The 11073-nt window shown below is 41.6% G+C and overlaps 1 pseudogene; it reads right to left on the bottom strand.

The window, feature by feature from the left end:
* Positions 1-261: 261 nt before the first annotated feature.
* Positions 262-10775, bottom strand: LOC102439768 (annotated as a pseudogene).
* Positions 10776-11073: the final 298 nt, after the last annotated feature.

Genomic DNA, 11073 nt, shown 5'->3' with positions numbered 1-11073 from the left:
TTCACCCTGAGATGACAGTGAGTAGTGAGATGATAGAAACTTTATATACAAAAAGGGGTAGTGTGACAAAAGCAGGGGTTTATGCCCCAGGTCACATTGGAACTGCAAGGAGGGACCACCTCAGAAGGTTTCCTGCTCCAACGTGGTTGGCAGCAGCAGAGAGAAAACCGCACAGTGGCATGTTCAGTTAGGAAGCCCCTCTTTCAATGGCAGAATTTTATGGTTTTATTAACACAAATACAATGTGCACACACAGGCTGTCTATTCGTTTTCTTCCCTGTGTAGCCTGGCATTGGGATTGGTGATGCTGATGGCCAGCTCGGCTGCTCTTTCCACACTGGCTTTGCGGATCTTCGAGGGGACACTGTGCTTTGTTGTAGTGAGATTTGTTGCACAACAGCAGCACTTCAAGCTCCTTGACATTGTGGACCAGGAACTTCTGAAAGTGCTTGGTTCGCTTGTTGCTCCCATAACCAACGCTGGGCATCAACATCTGGCCCTTGAATCTCCTGTGCACGTTATTGTCAATGCCTCTAGGTTTCTACCAGTTATGCTTAATTTTGACATATTGGTCTAACTTCTGCTGGATGAACCTCTTGGTCCTTCTTTTGATGACCTTGGACTTCCCAAGGGGTCTGAGGGCAGCTAAGGTGATGAGTAGGAAATGGCAGCCACCTCTGTAGACAGCGCTGAGGGAGAGAGGGGAAGATGGAGTGCAAGGGCTGATGGGACTTGACCTCTCAGAGAGCACCTTACGTAGCACCTTCCTGGCCCCCAAAACCTATTGTTGCCTCAACACCAGAAGCTAGCGCAGCACTCAGACGCTGGCAGTGGCTGCCTACACACTTCCAAAGGGCAGGAGGGATTAGGCACATCAGAACCAAAGGCAGCAGGAACGCAGGCCCGATCATAAAGATGACCCATTGCAGGCCCGTAATGACCAGAACATTGATCCAGGTCTTGGAAGAGGAAATAAAAGAATAAAAAAAACACACACAGATATTTCAGAAAATATGATAAGCCAACCTGTCAGTCTACTATCGCCACACATTTTCTCACGATGCTTTTTGCTTCTGAGAAAAGCCGAATATTTTCTGGCTTGGAAAATTTCAACTCTATAAATATTCTATTTCATAGCACCTGCAGATCTAGAGTGTGTATAAATATATTCCTGAGATTAGTGGGAAGAAGCTGCTTTCTTATGACTGAGAGAGTAAGTATAGAATAAAGCATCCATTCAGACACCTAAGGATGCAATGTCTATCCATGAATGGTCATTCTCTTGTTAACAAGGTTTCATAAGGTGAGCACTTGAGATATTCCTTAAAAGAAAATGGAAGAAGACATGGACATTAAACTTATGAACTCCAGAGGAGCTTTGGTCAGCATGAATCTCTGAAAGCAGGTAGGTTCCTTGTCTCTGTGTGAGAGAGAGAAATTCTTTCACTAATCCTTTGATCTCTTTATGGTTTCGCAGTTCATTCTACTGATTGTACCAGAAACAAGTTTCACTTCAGATATAATAGTTAATGATAGACAATAGAAAAGGAACTGGGTGTGGAGCCCTAGTTAACGATAATAGCGTGAGGTCTGCTTGCTATTTATAGCACTTGTTAAACTTTCATCTCTTTAAATTGCTATTTTCATATTGCAAACTCAAATCTCTCGGGCAACAGGGCAAGCACCAGGAGATTAGAACTGGAAGTAGTTTCTGGCATTAGTCAAATATGTAATGACTAAGAAAAACATCTTCTTCAGCTTGAAGTGCCACCAGTTAGCAATGAGAATAGGAAAACAAACATTCACAAGGGAGCCTTGCAGTGATCCTGTGAGAAAATGGCCACATGCAGGATTTATGCTGTAGCATATCATCTATGAGGCAAACCGATGAAATTTGAATTTTGAACAAATACTTTTTTTTTAGTTGAAGCAATTTTATTAAAAAGAACTTGTCAGAAGACCATTTTCCCTTTTTTAAAAAATGTATCTTTATTGTAAAAGTATTCTAGATGTCCCCTTTTTGAAAAAATATAATTGGTGGGGAGACTGGAGAGTGGCTGAATCTGAGACCAGAAACTCCGAGCTGTGATTTGAAACCTTGTGATTTGAAAGTTTCTGCTTTACTGTGTGACTGGGCAATTGTATTGCATTTAACTACCCTGCATTTCTCTCTTTTAGATCCATTCAGTTCTATGATGGACTCAGTCCACTAGGGAGAAATAAAGAGTGTGGGGTAGGATATGATAAGATTGAGGGGTGACAGGGCGGGGCTGTGAAGAGGCTCAGTCTGCTGTCCTGTGGATCCCCCCCCCCCCACCTTGCCTACTCTACATTACAAAGACCATGTCTAGGTCTCCTTTTGTTAGGCCCTAATGCTTTTTTTTGTCAGAACCTTCATTTAAACTGTCTGGACTTCCTTCAGTCCTTATATATAGTAGGACTTACAGTTGTATAGGTCAGTGTTGTTGACAAATTTTGGATGATTTTTTAAAAATATATATTTTATTGATTTTTTTACAGAGAGGAAGGGAGAGGGATAGAGAGTTAGGAACATAGATGAGAGAGAAACATCGATCAGCTGCCTCCTGCACACCCCCTACTGGGGATGTGCCCGCAACCAAGGTACATGCCCTTGACCGGAATCGAACCTGGGACCCTTCAGTCCGCAGGCCGACGCTCTATCCACTGAGCCAAACCGGTTAGGGCGAGGATGATGGATGATTTTATTTTAATACAGCTTGTCTACTTATTCGAAAAAGTTTTACAAACTGTTGGCAGACAGATTACAGAATGAGGATAGTAAAATGCCCGGGGCTGACAAGGAAAAGAGACTGTAGTACTGAATTGTTATAGTAATAAGTTTAATTAATATAAGATAGTATAATCAAATTTCATTTTTTTATTAGAGTGAATTTTAAACTTTACTTAGAAGAGGAACTTAATTTGTGTGTGTGTGTGTGTGTGTGTGTGTGTGTGTGTGAGAGACCCTGATAAGTAACTGGTAACGCCCTGCATGTGAACTCCTGACAAATAACTTGTAACTCCTGACCAACAACTCCCTGCGTGTGCACCCTGATAAGTACCTTGTAACCCCCTGTGTGTGTATCCTGATAAGCCCAGAAGGCCACCGGAGCACACTGATATGAGACACTGAAGAAGCCCACCCATGGGGTATAAAAGAAGGACTCTCACAGCAGCAGACAGACGTCTGTCTGACCTCCACAGACAAGCCGTTCTCCTCCCCCCTGGAAACTGCCAAACTGCCAAACTGCCATTCCTGCTCTGCCTTTGAGCCCAGACTGTTAAGAGTCCGCTCTTCGAGTCAAGAGACCGAGCTCCTTGCCGTGGCGTATTTGACAACCTCTGTGTGTCTCTGTCAGCGAGTGTCTCCGGATGGCCTGCCAAGGACTGAAACCCATCAGCTCTCTGGTAAATAAACCTGTGTGATTTCTTGCATTGTTTATCCCCTGTGTCTTCTCTCTTCTTAGTTTTTGGTTAAGCTCGGCCATATTAATTAGTAGTAAGTACCCTTTGACGTCTGTATTGGTATATCCAAATGAGGCGCTCTGGGTCACCTGTGCATACGTTCCTATAGATAATTGGAACATAAATGCTCAAGGGAGTAAGGCAACCAACCATCTCTGTTGAAGCAAGGGTGTTAAAATAGAAATGTTTGATTTTAGTTAGAAATTAGAAATACTGTTAGAACTTAGTTAAAAAATCATTAACTTAGGAATTGTGTGACTTAGGAATTGATGAGAAGCAGCTGACAGGACTGCACGCCTGATAACCATATGTGTAGTGACATGTACTCCTTCCCCCGGAGAGTGAAACCAAGTGTGTTTATGAGTTTATTTACTAATATGCCCATTGGAACTAATGTTACGCTTGAGATCTTGTTATGCATGTTGTTTACCAGATTTCCCCTACTCCCCCTGGACTGCCGTGGGTACCTCAGGCTATTTAAAGGGTCGCCAAACACCATTCAGGTTGATCATTGCTTGATCGCTGGACACGCTGCCATCGCTGATCGCTCTGATCCCAGCACTGCACTAGTGGCTGATCGCTGGGCTGCCTTTGGCATCACTGATTGCCCCTGCTTCGTTCTCCAGACGCCAGAAGAATGGCCAAGCCTCAGATTGATCCGTGCCACACCACGGCGGGGTGCAAGAATCTCTGACGGCGAAACCGAAACCACTCTCTGACCAGACACCAGCCCGAGACGACTGTAGTGCTGCACCAAACACTCAATGCCACTGGGATCCCATTAGGCCTGTACCCACGCACCAGGAATTGGTGTGTGTAATAAAGTGCTGTGTGATTTGCAACTGCATATATTTGTGTGGCATAATTTTCTGGCAGTCTTAATTATGTTAATATAAGGTCAGATGATGATGCCTACCCTTGGTCCTGCTTGTTTAGAGTAGTCTCTTCGCTAGCAACTACTTCATGTGCGAACACCTGCACGGTTAAGTTTATCTCAAGGGACACCTTGGATAACACTCCTCCTTTATCGGACAAAGGGTGTATCTAAAGCTTGGTAACTTTGTTGAAATGGTCCTAAATGTGTTGACTCCTAAGAATTTAGATGTTTAAATACCTGAAATTTATTTTATTTATAGGTTTCAGTTTAACACCCAATTATATCTTACTAGTAGCCCATCGGGCGATATCGGGCACAGTAGACCGCCCGCTGCTTCGGCGGGAGCTGGCAGGAACCACAGTGTGCTGTCAGGAGCAGCGCGTGCGGCTTCTGCAGGGGATGGAAGCAAGCGGCTGGTGCCCATGGGAGCCAGGAGGGACCCACACCAATTCCGCGGGAGGCGGGAGGGAGCCAAGCTACTTCCGCAGGAGGCAGGCCCGCCGTCTTCTCTCTGGCCCCCCTGTCCCTATCCATGTCTGCTCCGGCTCCGGGGCCGGCCTGAGCTGGGGCATGGCAGCTTGCCGGCCCCTTGTCTCTGTCTCTGTCTCCACTCCGGGCCTTACCTGCGCGCAACCTCCTCCTGTCTGGGCGTGACCCGTTATGGCATCCCAGCCTAATTTCCATATTTCATCTTTATATATATATATAGATTGTTTGTGGCCAAGATCCTTATGATGTTGAGAATACTGTGAGTGAAACATTATAAACAGTGAAGGTACTGGTCCTGAGTCCCTTCTCTACAGCAGTAAAAATGTTAACCATATGATTAATGCATGAGCTGAAATTCTGAGACCTTCTAATTGTTCTTCCCTGTATACCAAATAGCATCATCCTGATAGCTGTGATTCCTGGTAATTGTTTATCTTCCTTGTGATTTGTGCAATCATGTATTTCAAGTAAGATTTCACTCTGGACCAACAGGTGGATAAGAAATATACTTGTATCTCTTTTCATTACATCAATTAAAGACACAGATATGTATTGCTCACCTACTATGCATAACCTCCTATGACAGAGGCTGAGGGATATAGAACATTTAAGGACTGGCTTTAACTTTTAGGAAATAAAATTATCACCTGAAAAAAAAAATGACTGGCACTACAAGTTCAACAATCCCTGGCAGACAAGGAATACGGACACAGTGTTGTAAGGGAGGGTGAGCTCATTAGGCTGGGATGTTCAAGGAAGATTTCCTGGAAGAGGTGGAGCTTGAGCAGGACGTTGAAAAATGAGCATATGTTTGGAAGTAGGCAAGAAGGTTTTCCAAGCAAAGGCAATAGAGTGTGCTCCAGTTGAGTTCTTTAGAGAAACTCATTTTAATCTGGATTTAGAAACAAACTTCTCCCTCTACAACTTTCCTCCCTACTCCCCACACCCCCCCTCACCCCCCCCCAAAAAAAGAATTAGGTATTTATTGGCCCAGATATCAAAGAGTCAGGGATAGCTCCAGTGTCAGATATGGCTGAAGGCAGATGCTCAAATGCCACTGTGTTTCTCTGTGTTTATCTCATTTTCAGTAGGTTTTCCTTTACAGTAGGTCCTAGAAGCTCTGCATTAGTATCCTGCTGAAACAGGAATTTTGGGGAGTAAAAAAAAAAGACAGGTTTTAGGAAATTTGAGAAATTTTTGAAATTAAAGGGACCATGGAGGAAGCACAGAGCTGCAGAGCAACAGAAGGTATATTTCCATAGAATAGGGAAGCTGGAAAGGTGCAACAGGTATATTTCCATAGAATGAGGGAGCTGGGAACAGCAAAAGGTCTATATTTACAAAATAAAGGGAAGGAAGCCCTTCATCCAGAAGGAGAAGAAGAAAGCCCAAAGGGAATAAGAAAACAATAAGGAAGGAGGTGGGGGGGAGAGAACCTCACATGTCCCATGTAAGATTTGACCTTTGAGCCCAGGAGTTACTATAGTAACCAGTCTAAGGGAATAGTGACCAATCAGAGGGGATATCAAAGCACCAGGATCTGCAGCCTTTATAAGCCATAGGGAAAAGGAACTCAGTGGGACCCTTTCCCTCTCCCCAAGTGGGGGTCCATTCTGTGGGGCTCTTTCCCTCTCCCCATGTGGGAGTCTGTACTTGTTCTTCAATAAGTCTCCATCTTTGCTATACCACCCACCCTCTGTCCGTGGATTCATTCTTCGACTTCAGTGGACAAAGAATCCGGGTTCCAGTCCAAAAATCCCATAGAAACTAGAAAAACACTTTATGTCCTGAGGTTGAGTCCCATTGGCCTGACTTGGGACAAGCCTGTCTCTGAGCCCACCACTGAGGCCAAAATGACAGAATACTCTTATTGGCTTATCTGGGTCATGCACCCTTGAAGTTGGATTAGTCTGGGGATGGGAATTTAGTGCCACCTTAACCTAATAGAGGAGGAGCTATATAAAAGTAATTAAAAAGAAAGAGAAGGATAAATGAACACTAGGAGTCAGAAACCACAATGATATAAATAAATATTCAGAAATGAGAGATAGGTTAAGGTTTATACAGACCTAGATGTCCTTAAATATGAGCACAAATGATTAACATGAAAATAAATTATGTTTTATGTTTTCAGATATTTCTCCTACTTTGCATCTGTTTTTTAAGTATATTTTTATTGATTTTAGAGAGGAAGGGAGATGGAGAGAGAATCAGTGATCAGCTGCCTCCTGCACAACCCCCACTGGGGATTGAGCCTACAACCCTGGCATATGCTCTGACCAGGAATTAAACTGTGTCCTCCTGGTTCAGAGGTCAATGCTTAACCACTGAGTCAAGCTGGCTGGGTGCATCTGTTTTTTTAATGATCTACCAAGCCAGCCTTTTAAAATGCTTAACCTAAAAATTATGTGTAACGCCCATCTCCTCCCCGATCCTTGAATGTTATTTTATACTTCTAATACTCCAGAAAAAAAAAAAAGCAGAGGGTGTTCTCTATTGCTCAGGAAAGAGTATTACGAAAACTTTTCCTGGGAATTCCCCATGTTTCAGATAGAACAAAAGTTAAGTGGCTGATTCACTCATCATTAACAGTAGGGAGAATTTACTGAGGTGCTAATTCATCCTGAGCCCAGAGGATCCTCCCTAATGCCTGTTGTTGCAAAATGCCTCCAAAATTTCAGGGGTGTTTACAGGCATTTGTTCTCACCAAATGCGAATATGTTTATGTCATGGTACTTTATTTATGCTCTATAGATGTTGGCATACTTTGTTTCTAAGCACAATAAATAGCATTTAAGCAGCACCCAATACTCATTCAGATAACATATCATTTTTGGCTTTTCATTGTTAATTTCAAAGTCTACTTTTTTGAGAGTTTTGAAAACTGGGGATCGAGCTTGCAACCCAGGCATGTCCCATGACCAGGAATCAAACCATGATCTCCTGGTTCATAGGTCGACACTCAACCACTGAGCCACGCCAGCCAGGCCTCAGGTAACTTTTTAAAGGACTCCATTGTCCTTTCCTTTGGCTGACCTGGTCCCTATCACCTTTCAAGGAAATAGAAGAAATCTCAGAGAAAGAAGAGTATAATAAATCATTTCTCTACTCCTGCTAATCTCAGTGTCTGATAAGGGAATACTTTGGACTTCACTCACTATGAATTAGCAATGCTGGTGGGAAAAACGCAACCAGCAATTGTCCAGTGACACATAAAGAATGCTGGGTGGGATATTCAAAGCCTGGACAGATCTTAAGGACACAGCAAGAGGCTTATCTTCCCTTTCATTCATCAAATATTTCTTAGGTACCTTCTATGACCAAGGCACTATGCATATATTTGTTAGCACGCAACACATATTTATTGAACATGAATAATAACTAATATTTATCGAACAATTATTATGTGCCAGGAGCTTTAATTCTCAAAACATCTGAGTGAAGCAGGTATTATTAACTGTATTGTACAACTGGGGAAACCGAGGCCCACAGAAGCTTAGTAACTTGACCAAGGTTATGAAGCTATTATGAGGATGGATATGATGCTTTTACCCGGTGTACCAGTTAATAATGCGGATTTTTTTTCAATAGATGGAGTTACACATATGTTGATATATATATATATATATATATGTGATTTGATATGTATGCTATTTTGTTGTACTGACAGCAAGCTTCAAAACTTCATATGTCAAATTTTCTGAAGGTGTTAACATCATAGATGATATTTTTACGCTTAAAAATGTTGAATTTCGAGCCAAAAAAAGAGCATTTGTGGGAAGTTTTAATTCATTACTTTATTTTGAAGAAAAGTGCTGCTGAAAGTTATCATATACTTTGGGAAGCTTATGGTGAACATGCTCCATCTCAAGATACTTGTGAATGCTGGTTTAAATGCTTTAAAAGTGACGATTTCGATGTGAAAGACAAAGGACATCCAGGTCAACTGAAAAAGTTTGAAGACCAACAATTACAAGCATTATGGGAAGAAGATGTGTGTCAAACTCAAAAATAACTTTCAGAAAGATTAAACGTTGCTCAGCAAACAATTTCCGATCGTTTACAAGCAATGGGAAAGATTTTAAAGGAAGGAAAATGGGTGCCACATCAACTGAACGAAAGACAAATGGAAAACTGAAAAGTCATCAGTAAAATGTTGCTTCATTGGCACGAAAGAAAGTCTTTTTTGTATCGGATTGTGACTGGCGATGAAAAGTGGATTTGTTTTGAGAATCCCAAATGCACAAAATCATGGGTTGATCCAAGTCAACCATCAACATTGACTACAAGGCCAAATGGCTTCAGAAAGAAGACAATGCTCTACGTTTGGTGGGATCAGGAAGGTGTGGTGCATTATGAGTTTCTAAAACCAGGTGAAACCGTTAATACTAATCGTTACCGACAACAAATAATCAATTTGAACCACGCTTTGATGGTGAAATGACCAGAATGTGCCAGAAGACACGGCAAAGTAATTTTGCTTCATGATAACTCACCATCACACACTTCAAAACCAGTTAAAGACATGTTAAAAGATCTTGCCTGGGAAGTATTAACCTACCCGCCATATTCACCAGACCTTGCTCCTTCAGATTACAACTTGTTCCAATCGATGAAACACGCACTTTCTAAGCAGCACTTCAAAACATACGAAGAAGTGGAAAATTGGGTCTCTGAATGGTTTGCCTCAAAACAAGAAAAGTTCTGTTGGGACGGTATTCACAAATTACCTGAAAGATGGGGGAAATGAGTAGCTAGCGATGGACATTACTTTGAATAAAACACTTTTGATGTTTCTCTTGAAATTATCCTGTTTTCTTTGATTACAAAATCCGCATTAGTAACCGGTACACCTGGTAACTACTACTTTATACAATGTCAATTCATTGTGGTAGGTGTGATTGTTAAATCTTATTTAAAAGATAACGATGTCAAGATTCTGATCTTCTGAATAACTTAGACAGAGCCTGGATAAGACCATGTTGGACTGATTCCAAAACCTTAGCTGTTTTGTGTCACAGTGTGACTCCCACCGATAGATACACTACGTTTCCTTCTTAATTCTGGTCCACCTGCATTCCTGTAGCTATTCATCTGAAACCACCACTTTATCATTGTGGAATGAATGCACTGATGGCTACAAACAAAGGGCTCCCATTTTCAAGACAAAGGCAGCCACCCAAAGATCCTGCAAAATCCAGACCTCATTTACTATAATCTCATCTGTTCATTACTTACATACTTACTAGACTTGTAGTTCTCTGAAGGACCCATGACAGTTTTGGTAGAAATTGATATCAAGGAAGATCAAAGCACCTTCTTAAGTTTCTTTGGTTTTATTAATTATTCCTCGTAGGTTTTACATTTATTATTATTTTTGGAAGCGTACCAGTATGACCATACATTTTCCTCCATCTAGGACATATGTCTACAGCTGATGCTTCTTTTGAAAAGCCTATGTGAAAACAGTATCTATCCTATGTAATCAACTTCCTTCATTCTCTTATTGTCCCCATGTCTTTAAATTATGAATTGGTGCCATTGTCTAGGGCAAAGTATGTCAAAATTAACCAATAAAAATGATGGCTTTCAACTGGCTTCATGTTTCATGTGTATTGTGTGAAGCCTGAGTCTCAAATAGATTCCTAATAATGGTAGCCAGCCAAGTTAGCCCGGCTCACAACTGACAGAGGAAGTTGAAAGAATTATTAGATGACAGTGAGCACCAGCCTCACCACTTAGAAGTTGAAATTCTAATCTCAGACCAATGTAGACAGAGACAAACACAAAGGAACATAAACACAATCAAGTAATAAATTTCTGGGTAGATCCTTACTCACCTAGAGGAGCAAACATTTGTTTGGTGAGACACTGCTCCCAGTTCCTGAGAAGATGGAAACATCATCATTCCTGTAAACGGCATCACCCAGGCAGCATGTTTATTTCATGTCTCCAGGCTTCAGTATCTTCACTTATTAAAAGAAGGTTTTCCCAAGAAAAACCATGTGTGTTTGTCCACATTAGAGGAATATTTAAGGACTACATCCAAGTCCAAAGAGAAATTGCCTTTTCTCCTGTAGCAACTTTTTTCAAAAATGTGTGTAAATCCTAAGTACAGAATAACAAGAAATCTGGGCAGGTTATTTAACAGTGGACCTAAAGCTTTCTTGACATTTAATTCAGTTATACAAAAATTAATTCTGCACATAATGTGTTCCTTT

This window comes from Myotis lucifugus, unplaced genomic scaffold (genome assembly GCF_000147115.1).
Source record: "Myotis lucifugus unplaced genomic scaffold, Myoluc2.0 scaffold_136, whole genome shotgun sequence".
Lineage (NCBI taxonomy): Eukaryota > Metazoa > Chordata > Mammalia > Chiroptera > Vespertilionidae > Myotis > Myotis lucifugus.
Note: the sequence above shows the minus strand (reverse complement) of the source record. Positions and strands in the feature narration are given on the sequence as shown.